Source organism: Mus musculus, chromosome 12, assembly GCF_000001635.26.
Source record: "Mus musculus strain C57BL/6J chromosome 12, GRCm38.p6 C57BL/6J".
Taxonomy (NCBI): Eukaryota; Metazoa; Chordata; class Mammalia; order Rodentia; family Muridae; genus Mus; species Mus musculus.
In genome coordinates this window covers 30871476-30884265 of record NC_000078.6, presented here as the reverse complement: position 1 = coordinate 30884265, position 12790 = coordinate 30871476, and positions in this window count along the sequence as shown.

The window sequence follows — 12790 nt, the reverse complement described above, 5'->3', positions numbered from 1 at the left end:
CCCGGGTTCCGAGCGCCGCTTTAATTAGAACCACGGAGCGCCGCTCTGGGGCGCGGATATTCGTCAGGCCCCTCCGCCTCTCGCTCTCTCATCCCCTCCCCTGTCCCCTCCAGGCCCAGTCTTCAGTCTCCGCCCCTCCCTCACGTCTCCACCCGCGTCTGGTCTCCCCCTCTCTTGTCCTTCCTCTGCCTCTCCTGTCTCCCTCTCCCGCAGTCTGTTTCCCTCCGTTCCTGTCACAAGTGACAGGATGAGCAGAAACGCCTTTACCGGGAACTGGGATCTGTTTTTGTCTAAATGTAGATCTTGGGCTATTTAAAAGGAGCTGCTTGATTGCCTCAACATTGAGTGTCATCTAGAGTCTGGACTTTCTGAAGAAGGGTTCTGCTGAATACAGGCAGGTTTCTGGTTCTGAAGAGGATGATGGGAGCAGGAGCGCCCTGCAGAAAGCCCCTCACTTGGAGGGACCCAAGCAGCCTACGAAGGTTCTTAGAGCAGTGACACTGCTGTACCACGCTGGACCCGGGGCCTGGTTGGCTCCAGAGCTCTTGCCACTCAAAGCTGCATCTTTAAGAAAGTTTGATCTTTTGGAAATAGCCAGGCACATTTGCAAGGGCTCAGCAATTTACTTGCCTGATTTTTTTTTTTTCCCTCTTGTGATAAGTATTACCAACTGCACAGTTTCCCATTTCATTGGTGCTTTCTGGGCAGGAGCTGGAAGTCCTCCAAGTCGGCGATCACATCGGGGAAAGGTGTTCTTAGTACAGCATCGGAAAGGGAGAAGGCAAGCATTAAAAGCCTTGATCTTTAACCCGCAGTTGCTCAGGCTGCTGCGAAGATGCAGTGCCTTACAGGTGCGCACCTGCACTGGCCAAGGGTGAGCAAGGGATCACTGTGTGCCAGCCCCTGCTCTGCACGGTTCTTGACTTCTAACTCCATTTCCCCTCTCCACCACCTTCTCCCTCCTTTCACTGGTTTTCTTTCCCTAGCAGATCAAGTGCCTGGTAGAGTGGGACCACGAGCTATGGGAGACCCTAACAATTTGATTTTCAAATTTGGGTTTTTTGTTTGTTTGTTTGTTTTAGCTTTAGTTTAGGGCTCCCCCCCCCAGTTTATTTAGTTTTGTTGCATGCAATATAGTTGAAAGACATAGGATCCTGATGAAATGCATTGCAAGACGAAGGAAGATTTCCTGAGAAACAGATCTCAAGCAGATAAGATGGGATACTTCTCCTTCCCTCCTTTTCTCTATCCCTGTAAGAAGGGACGTGAAGTTCTTCTGGCAATAGGGAGTCCAACTGTCCATCTGCTTTCTCCTTTAGCAGGTCAGCATCCACCATACTCTGGTATCTGCACATCTATGCACCACTAATCACCGTGCAATGGTGACTTGGAGAGTTTCTAGGTTATTGTGATCATATTTTGCTTAATCCCAAACTGTTTTAGATTTACCTAGACCTGTTTAAAACAGCGCTTCACAGAATCAAAAGCTTCAAGTTTGAAGATGAAATAAGACAAATAACAGCAATGGAACGGAACCCACCCCTTCACATTCTACCAGCACAGCAAGTGCTAGTGATGAAATGATCCCTCTGTGGTCTTTCTGGTTGTCAGTGAGACAAAAAGAGTCCTTGTGGGACTCCTCTCCATCACCCAATTGTATTGTGCTTAACTCAGTGCACTACAGAGATAGTTATGTGCACAAACAATAGAGGAAATGTGTGTCTGGTTGGTTTTTGGACATGAAATCTGACAATCAAAGATCAGACAATTTACGTGTCTGTTTAATCTTGCAAAGTTGTATGGTCAAAAGACTCCAAGCATTCCTCATTTCATATAATATAAACATTTCCAGACTTTAAATACTTGTTTGAAGGGACGTATTCACTATTTGTGCATATTCAGCTTTTATATGATGTCAAGATGAATTCTGTGGAGTTCTCTGCTTACCAGAATGGTGGGTCTTTTTTGGTAGCAAAGGCTGATTTCAAGACCATACATGCAAGTTCACAAGGATTTTTGAATATAGATTGGAATATTACTCGGTCACCCCAGTTCTCTTTACATAAAGTCAGCCTATATGATTATTGGACATTGTTCCTAATCTAAAACTATACAATTTTACAGTATCACCAATAACAACAAACAAATTCCTACAAAAAGTTTAAGGTAATTCTCTTGAAGTCATTTCTATTAGTTTAGCATCTATATGGGGGGAAGGAAAAGTTATTAAATTTATATACTCCTTTTTTTACTAAATGAGCAACTGTCTATTGCCAAGGATTTCATGAGCTAAAAAGAGAAAAATAGGAAGAAACTATATTCTAGCTTGTCCTGGTTTACTTTCCTATTGCTGTGACAAAAACTATGACCAAAATCACCTTGGGAAGAACAGGGTTTATTTGGCTTCTGTATCCCTAGTTTCAGTCAACTGAGGGAAACCAAGGCAGGAACTCAGAGCAGGAACTGGGAGGCAGGAAATGAAGCAGAGGCCATGGAGGGCTGCTGCTTACTGTCTTGTTCCACATGACTTGCTCAGCCTGCTTTCTTATAAAACTCAGGATCACCTATTCACGGGTGGCACTGTCTCCAGTGGGCTGGACATTAGTCATCAATCAATACCATACAGACTTGCCCACAGGCAACCTGATGGAGGCATTTTTCTCAATCAAGGTACTTTTTCCTAGATAACTCTAGCTTGTATTAAACTGACAAAAAATTTAACCAACACAAAGACCACCAGAGAACACAGATATTTACATTATGATTCATAACAATAGCAAAATTACAGTTATGAAATATCAACAAAAGTTATTTTATGGTTAGGGGATCTCCACAACATGCTGTGTTAAAGGGTCACAGCCTTTAAAAAGTTGAGAATCACTACTTTAAACTCTCTCTTTCTTCATGGTAATGCATATAATACATTTAAGTATAAACAGCATGTCTTAAAATGAATAATCATATTTGTTTACAGTATATTAGCTACTTAACAGTAATATCATTAGAAAGATGAACAGTCATCTTTCATAAACAATACCTTTATGGACTACAAGAAAATATAGAAAGTCTGTTGATTTTACTGTCAATATAAAATAGTATGCTAAGAATGTACTAGAAACTGTATAAATATTTTAGGAGGTTCTTATTACCTCATATTACTGGTCCAATCTTTCTAACAAAAATGTAGTAATATAGCTCTCTAAGAATTCAGGAATGGCATCTGTACAGAATTCTAAGTGTCTTTCTACCTCATGTGTAAAACTGTGTAAGTCCTTTCCGTCTTCCCATTCTTTGATGCCTTATTTTGTACCATGGGAAGACCTATGAGCCAAAGTTTTCTACTAAGATACTTGATACTATGACGGGTGTGCCCCTGTTCAATATTTCCCCATAACTAAGGTGAAGTTCTAGAATGTTCCATGCTGGAAAGGCTTGAGGGGAGGGCGTGCTTTCTTATTGGTGTTATACAGCCAAGCTGGGGAGAAAGTCTCAAAATCACTATAGTATCTCCCTTTGGATACTTCAACCTGCCATCTTTCTATGACAACATTTGTATGTATATACTGATCTTCAACATTAAAAAAAAAAGCCCATCTGTGGTATAAAAAACATTTGAACAGCTAAACTAGTCTATAGGTATATCTGAGCCCAATAGCATTTTGTGTGTTCAGGAGCAATACCAAACTACTTACATTTCTTATATTTTCTACAGAAGGTAAAATATCCTGGTTACAAGTAACACAGAGAATGATGCAGGGTCAGGTAGAGATCTGCGAAGTGCTATAATACTCTCACATATCAAGCTCTGAAGGTTTGGGCTTTGACAGTTTAACTCTTCTGACAGAGCAATGGATGGTAACGGTCTCATACACACTGTGCTTTCACTCACTCTTATTAAGAGGGGTACCAGGTATAGCTGTTCAAGGTCCTCTTCTCTGGGATGTTATGTCTGCTTTGAATCCACGATTTAGTCCCGAGTGGAAGTGAAGTAGATAAGTAGAATTTCAGAAGAGTCGGGCCTGCTGTCGGTCATTAGGCATATAGATCTTGGGCTGCTAGTCTACCACAGGTGATATTAAATTCAGTATAAATAAAAGGAATTTGCTGTTAGACACCCCCATCTTCCCCGAAATCTTAAGTAGCCCAGGAATAAACCATTACCAAGCCCTATCCAAATTTAGAAACAATACACTTCGGAGTCAACAGAGGGGAGTGCAAACCGCTAACAACGTGCAGGTTGGAGAACGTGAGCTCTGCTTCTACTCCAGGGGCCGCTTCTCCCATTGGTGAAGTGATAGAGACTCGTACTAAGAACAACAAAAAGGAGGTCCTTCATGCTGACAGGTGGCTGTACCCTGTACTCCAGCCAATCTGAGAACTCAGAAATGCGTGCTCTTTTGTCTAGTGCTTTTTCTTTTCCTTTAAAAGATGAATCATTTATTTACGTACATGAGTGATTTGCCTCAGTGTATGTATGTGCTCCATGTGCATTTTAGAATCCTACTCATTTAATTTTTAAGATTTATGTATTTTCACACTTTCCTTTCTTCCGGCTTCTTGCTCTTATTGATGACTCTTACTTTGTCTCTGATCTCCCACTGACGTCCGCAGGCCAGGTGGGGGCTCCCTTGCACTCTGTGGTTTTCCTATCCTAGGGCTCATCTGCTTTGCTCTGTTTGGTTTTCCTGGCATGCCCATTGCTTTTCTCTTTTCTTTTCTTTGTGGTATATGCATACAGGCATGTACCAGAGCACATACCTGTGTGCGTGTGGAGGCTAGAGAAGAGCGTCAGATGTCCTCTCCATCACTTTCTACCATGTTTCCCTGTGACAGGCTCTCTCACCAAGCCTCTACAGTCAGACTGGCAGCCACCAACCCTGTGAGTCTCTCGATTTTGCCTCTTGCCATTTTGGAATTACATGAATGTATGCCTATGCCCAGCTTTTTAGGACAGGTTTGGGGCATTTGAATTTAGGCTCACAGGCTTGTGCAATAGCCTTCCTACCCACTGAGCTATTTCCCCAGCCCCACTAAGTTTCTTTTCTGTGTCTTCTATTCAACTACTAATCTTTCAACCACAGAGTACTTGATTCATTATATAACAATGGTGTTTACTTTAGTTATATAATTTAAAAAGTGAGTAAGTGTATTATTGCTATGTATTCTTACTGACAGCTACAAATAGTTACTAAAGCAAATATTTCTTGGGTACTATTAGACAGCCTTTTATTACTAAAACAAATAATGGGGATAATGAACTTATAAAGAGAAAGATTTAGAGTTCAGAGCACTGCTTTTGCATAGATAGAAAAGGAGCACTTTGTGGGGGGAACACATAAAAGAAGCATGCAAGGGGCCAAACTGCACATCTCAGGAAGAGAATAGAGCGTAAAATGCTGATGTCCCACTGTCCTTCTCAAGGACACACTGACCCAAGACCTCCCACTTAGGCTTCATCTTTCAAAGAAACCGCCACTTCCCAACAGTGCAGAGCAGCTAGCCGTTCTTCAACAGATGACTTTATGGGATGCTTAAGATCCAAATTACAGCAAATTATGTGCTCCTCTGATTTCCAAAGTTTCACAAACATCTCACAAATGCAAAACCTATTCAGTCCCTGACGCCTCGACAACCGTAGCCTCATTCAAAAGTAAGATTTCTAATTCTCCTTCAAGATTCGAGACAAACTCAGCTAATTGCTTAGGAAACAGTGAACAAGGAAGCCATGCCCCCTCTCCCAGTGCACAATGTTATAAGAGGCACAGAGTGATCACCCAACACCAAAAGGGAAGAACGAGGAGCAGAATGGAAAGAGCCTCAAGCAAGACCAAAGCCCAAAAAGCCAAATAGTAAATCCCCAAACTCCGTGAACCCCAGCCAGTGCTCTCTGGAGTAGACGTGGGCTCCCCCAGCCAGTGCTCTCTGGAGTAGACGTGGGCTCCCCCAGCCAGTGCTCTCTGGAGTAGACGTGGGCTCGCAAGAGTGATGTGGGCCTGCCCACGTGGCTGGGCTTCCTGCACTCCATAGAACCTTTCTCAGCTCAGCTCTACATTCTAGCTTTCTTTAGTAGATGTTCAACCTTTCTGGCACCTCTAGCTTCCTGGGGTCTCTGTTATAACTTATATTTTATTCTCACAGATCCACAGTTCACCCTGTGAGGAAGCCCTACCCCACCACACACTACCTGACCGCAGGCTTTTCTTTAAAAATCTCAGCAGGAACTATGACCCTGACTCTAGCATTCTGCATGCCTGCAAAATAGGTGCCATGGAGAGAAGAACACCAAGGTTTGATGCTAAATGGGCTGGACATGGATTCTCTTGAACAACAGTTGCAATGGTTTCTGCTGCTTGGATTCAACTGTCCATACTCTATGGATTACCCTGATTCTTTTACTGAAAGGTTCTACCCTGGAAAGTCTCCTAAATACTTTTGAATTTCTGCCTTTCTAAGCCTCTGGTATTTGAGGTCTTGCTGATTCCTGAGATACACTTGATATCTGACTCACACAGAATGCAAGTCTGGGTTACGGTCACTACTGAGATTTGAAAGAAAAACCTGTGGTCAGGTAGTGTGTGGAGGGGTAGGGCTTCCTCACAGGGTGAATTGCGGATCTGTGAGAATGGAATATAACAGAGAACCCAGGAAGTTAGAGGTGCCAGAAAGGTTGAACATCTACTAGAGAAAGCTAGAGAAGTAGAGTATACAGGTGGGGAACATTTGACTTAATTTTCCTTGGTGTTAGAAACAAAACTCTTCTAAATGTGTTTCTTTTCTCATACAACTGAGGCTAAACTTGTTCTGTTCCTTCTTCCTTCCGATTGTCAGTACAAATTTGGCTAAAAGTAGCCACCAGTACTAGTGTCACAACGTCAGTACTGAGATGGTTTGAATTTTCTTCTACCAGAGAACCTAGTTTATTACCTTTAAGGTAGACCTTCCACAGGCCCTCAAGATATGGACAAAATTCAACCAAATCTTGGCCAGGATACTATACAGGTGATTTTCAATATTTGTCATTGTCATGAGAACCCTCGCCAGCCTAACCCTTCATGTCTGCATGTCTATTATGATAATGGCCTTTTGAATTCTCTTATGAATTTAGAATTTCACTCATTTGTTTTAGATTTTTTTCTTTAAAGCATGCCCTCATTATTTTATGACTTCCCTAAATGTCTGTTGTAATGTCTCCCTTTTCATCTCTAATTTTATAATTTGGCTTTTCTCTTTCTTTTGGTTACTTTTATCCAAAGGCTTGTCAATCTTGTTCAATGTTTCAAAGAACCAAAACTCTGCATTGATTCTTCATATTCACCAAAAAGTTTTTATTAAGTTTTACTTACAGCATCCAACATCATCAGATAGAGCCAAATAACAATTATCTAGGCATCCCTCAATTAAATCATGTCTACAAGCAAGCCTGATAATCACAGGCACCTGTGCTATGAGAACCAGCACTACCAAAATATAAAGAGAGTTTGAAATGAACCATTTCCATTAAAGGCACATGATCACATAGTAAAGATTGACAACTATATTTTAATAAGAGTATTGATGTTCTATTGGAACGGCTTTGTTTCCCTGTAGGGAAAGGGACATTCAATATGCCCTGTGATGACAGGGAACTATTCATATTGGCATGGGGGTCAGGCAGAGGAAACTACAGAATAAAGCTTCCAAGGTCGGGCCTGGACCCTCAGAGGTTAAGAGAGAAATATGAGCTGGAAAGAAGGGAAGTCAATAGGGCAGGAAATGTCATGATTTGCCCCAATTCTCTCCAGAGTTAAAGAACTGCCCATTTCAATTTGAGTTTTTGTTCCTCTCTTTGTAGATGTGTCATTGGAGCTTGATACCCATTTCTTCATGCTGTACATGAAATTGACAAGTGTGCATACTACCTCAGAGTGTTTGGGAACAATAACGTATGTTGGTGTCTTACTACAATGTCTAAAATTTAATAAAGAATTAAAAATGACCACAATAATTATTAATTCTTAGTATTTGTCCTGTATGGTCTGGAGAATGATCTACAACTGCTGGACTTCGTGTTTCAAATGAGTAAATTATTGTATCAGACAAAATCCGAAGAACAAATTGTAATTATAGGTAGAAGAGGCAGACAGATAGCAATGTATCATTTAAACTGATGCAAAACCCACCAGAGATGACCAGAGTTAGCTGGATAGAGCAAACATAAGTAACGTCATCAAATTGTGGGCTCACAAACATCCAGCAGAACTCACCTGGGGAAGCTGTGTTGAAGCCATCAGCAAGAGTTCCCGATACAGTTATTTCTCTACAGATGTGCTTTGTGTTTTGAGCTTTGCATTCCAATTGCAGGTAATTTATACTATCGAATAAACAATAGTTCCCTCTGTTTTTAATAGTTTACCTTCTAGCTGTTCTCAAGGATACAACATGACCCAAGACAAAGAGCTTGAAAGTCATTTGACATAAACATGACTGAATCTGAGATAAGGGAAGGCCTTCTTGCATCCAGACTCTACTTCCAAAAAGCTTAAAAAGCACATAGAAAGTTACCAGTTTAATATATAATAGTGTATATAGCTCAGTCATCTATATTTCTCCTTCAATTCTAACAATCTTTCACAAAGAGGGCATATTTAAAATCCTATAGAAAATATGTTGATTCAGAATACGTAACTTGCTTACAAACATAGACGATAAATAAGTAAGTGCGCCCAAACAAACCCAGTTAGCAAGTTTTCCTGAGAGCAGCACCAATCGTGACATGGATGATGACTGAGCTTCAGCTCCGTGAATCAGTGTTCAAGCGAGCAGTGTTGAGGACAAGCTTAAAGCTATAGTCTAGACTGTGCCTGAGGATCTGGGCCAGTGTGTGAGTTTTCATATATGAGGGTAATGCCCACTTCCCACTTCTCCAGTCTGAAGCACCAAGCACGTACAATTAAGAGGATATATATGAGGTCTTCTTTTTTGCCTCAGACATACTAGGAGTCTGAGTTTATTAGAAATGCCTATACTCTGCTCACCAGACCCTTACCTCTGGTCATGAGAACATTTGAGCATAGCTTTCCTGCTTCTCTGACACTTTCCCACTGTTAGTATGCAGCTATCCGGTATTATTTCAAGCCATTTGGGTTTCTGTAAAAAAAAATCATAAGCAAGGTGGTATATCAGCAGCATATTTATTTATTACAATCTAAGGAGGGGATGTGTGGAAAGTCCAAGATAATGCACCAATAGATTCTATAGTGTCAGGATTTTGTTGAGCACCTTTTTTTTTTTTCACATATCTGTGCCTTCTTGTGGCTTCCTCAATGGTGGGAGGGGATAGGCAGCTTCCCAGCTTCTCCTTCATAGGCACAGCAATCTTGTCATGAGATTACTCTCATGACCACGTCACTTTCCCAAGGTCCTTCCTCGTCTACTGTTGCATTGAGAATTAGGCTTTAATAGGAATTTTGTGAACACATAAACATGCAGAGTACAGCAGACCATCATGCTGGGATATGTTCTACTTTGGCCTTGCACTGGTTCTCATTTTGCCCTCTTCTCTTTACTTAGTCCGAGAGCCCATCCCATGGAGCGGTGCACATGCACGCCTACATTTAGAGTGGCCTTTCCAACAGCAATTAAGCTAATCTAGAAACTGCCTCGAAGTTAGCTTTGCTAGATAATTCCAAATCTTGTCAAACTGACAATCAATCCTAACCATCACAGACTTTTTTTCTTGGAAAGTCTGTATTTTTGTACTGATATAGCATGACTAAAATTAAAAAAAAAAAACAACAACAATACGTTTTTGGTCTTTCAAATCACAGTATTGGACTCAACACTGCATCTATGTTACAAAACAACAGTAGGTTCATGATGCAGCAAGTAATTGCCCTGACATTATCCAAAACATGTGAGGCATGACTTGTCTGACACAGACCTCGATTGCTAAAATGTATAAGTGGCCATGCTGTTATCACGGGCAAGCCAATATTTAGAGAGAAACAACTCCTGATATTGATTGATGTAGTTTTATAGGCGTTTTCTATTGGATCATGTTGATAAAACAGTTTTCAAGACCCCAATTTTGCTCAAATTAATTGATAGGTTCTTCTTAAAGTGGTAGACAACTCCTCTCACTGCTTGCTGGTGATTATGTTCGCACCCAGTTTTGATGAATATTTCTAAAGACAAATTTCCTAAAATTTTCATCTAACATGAAGAAATTTTGTTTTTTTCCACCAGGTTGAAATCAAAGAGGAATAGAAAATAATGAAAAAAGTTATAGGCACTCCAAAGCTATAACTAACATTGAGCCAGAATTTTTTTTTTGTAATTTGTATGTATAGGAAGTGAAAGCTCTTTACGTGTTTGACATGATTAGCACATCTGTGAAAGAATAGTTCCTTATGTAGTGTGGGCAATTATAATTTCCTTCATCTTTTAAAATACACCATCATTGAGAAACTGTTATATCAAATGTCAGTGTCAACTCCATCAAGTTTAGGGACATTCAGACACACAGGAAAGAGAAAATCAACCATCCAGATGCCCAAACGTTTGGCATCCATGAAATTCCACTGAAGTGATGACTGGCTCCTCACAAAGTCATTTTGCTGAGTTGTCTCTGAGGATATGTCTGCAATTACCCATACCTAACCCTGGGAATACTGGTGGATTTTAAGCTGACATGATTCTTAAATGTGCTAGAGATGTTTGTTGTTTGAAGAGCCCATGAGTAACTTATTTTTAAAGCAAATAAGCATCTCATTAGGAAAGTTTCTATCTTTTCTTTCTTTAAAAAAAACAAATCTATAGAATTTTTTATGTCACTATGTATAAATGGATTTTAAAAACAAATTGTGGGTATTTTAGAATTTTTTATTACATATATTTTATGCCATCTATTTTACAATGTTATAAATATTAGTATTTAAGATTTCTTCTTGGCTCACATGAAAGGGATGCTCTGTTTAGTGCTCTTGGATCTGCTTTTCCAAATCTCCTTCAGGAAAAGCAAACTTCAGCTAAGCCATGGGTTTGGGGAAGATATGAGCATGCTGTGTCTCTTTGCTACACTGGAAGAATGCATTCTTTAGACCCTGCCATTGCTTCAATTCTATCTTTAGGGTCAAGAGCAGATTTTTACTCTGCATGTATTCTTTCTCATAAATGCATTTTTAATAAGTATTAACATTATGGAAAGAACAAATAAATGGGTTTCAGACAGAATTCTACCAACACGTGTCTGAACATTTCTTCCACACCCAGAAGCTGCTCATTTCTCCAGAATGCCCTGGAAGATGTGGTGTCTCCTGATGTTGGGTATGATAATGGATTCTCAGGATCAGCAAGTTAGGAATGAAATCTTAGCCTTGCTTGGACTATCTTGGTGAACTAAACCTTGGTTTCCGTAAGATGGTCAGGTGATCATAAGTATGCTAAAGAAGTATGCAGACAACTCATTAAGGTCATTTAAAATAGGCTAAACTATTAAAAAAGGAGAGAGAGAAACTGTCCCGGGTATGGTAAAGATTTAGCTCCTTAAGCACTCATTACTTTTCCCAGTATTGTCATGGCCCGATGTAACATTTCTTTATTTTTTGATTTTTCTAACACCCTATTGAAAATTTCATATTATACACATTTTAATCTTACATTCAGTTGAGACAATATTAGCTATACGCACTTCTCTTCTCCTTCCATCTGTATCTTGTTTTTATATTTTTATTTTGAAGGCTTAAAAATGAATGCATTCTGTTCAAGCCACTGAATCTGTAGTTTAGACTATAAATGATCCTAAAGTTGGAAATAAGTGATATAGTAATGGCTTTTGTGACAAGCAACAGAAAACCCAAAAAGTGGTTTATAATTACACATAAAACACAGACTCATCTATGCATAGTGCCAGGAGGCGAGGGCCTGAAAAACGACCCTGTGGATCATATCTGCTTTCCCCACCTTGATATGGAGTGTCTTGATTCTTCTCCAACAGCCTCTGATAGGTACCAAAGATAGAGTCTGCAGCATGATTCTAATTCTCTTCATACTTGGAAATTTGTGCATCTGGTTTTGTCTCTCCCATATCCATGTGTGCTAGTTAGGCTGATGGGTAAGCACATTTCAACCCTAAGCTTTTTGGTTAGTGCTCTGAAAGAACCACACATACTTCTTGTAGGAAGCTTTTGATGTTGTCCTAAATCCTGGGCTTTGGGGATTTGTTCCTGCGATGGTAGCCTCAGTAATAGCAGCTGACTGAGCAGTAGGTAAATTCACTGACAGGTTAAAATAATTAGTGTTGGGTTTGCTAATACATTCCAGGAAACACAGCTTGCTTTGACTCAAACAAATAACCAATTATCTCTGATTCAATTGTTATCTATTCTGATGCACCTTACCTACCTTGCTTGGAGCTGTAATTTTACAGGCAACACTTTTGTGTTCGAAAGCCTTTGTGTAAAATTCTCCTTTGTTTCTTGATTTAATTGGTTGATGTGATTATGAGGCATGGAACAAGGCAGTACTCGCACCTAACAAAGATTTTATATTAGCACTCACTCGATCAACAACAACTCGGCTTCCGTCTTATTATTTATTATTGCCGTGATGATAATGACGATTGTGTGTGTGTGTGTGTGTGTGTGTGTGTGTGATGTGAATGTGTTGTGAGTAGGTGCATGTATGCCACATCGTATATGGGGAGGTCAGAAGACAACTCTGTGAGGTTGGTTTTTCTCCTTCAACCTTTCTGTAGGTTTCTGGGATCAAACTCAAGCAGTGAGGCTAGGGCAGGCAAATGCTTTTGCTCAGC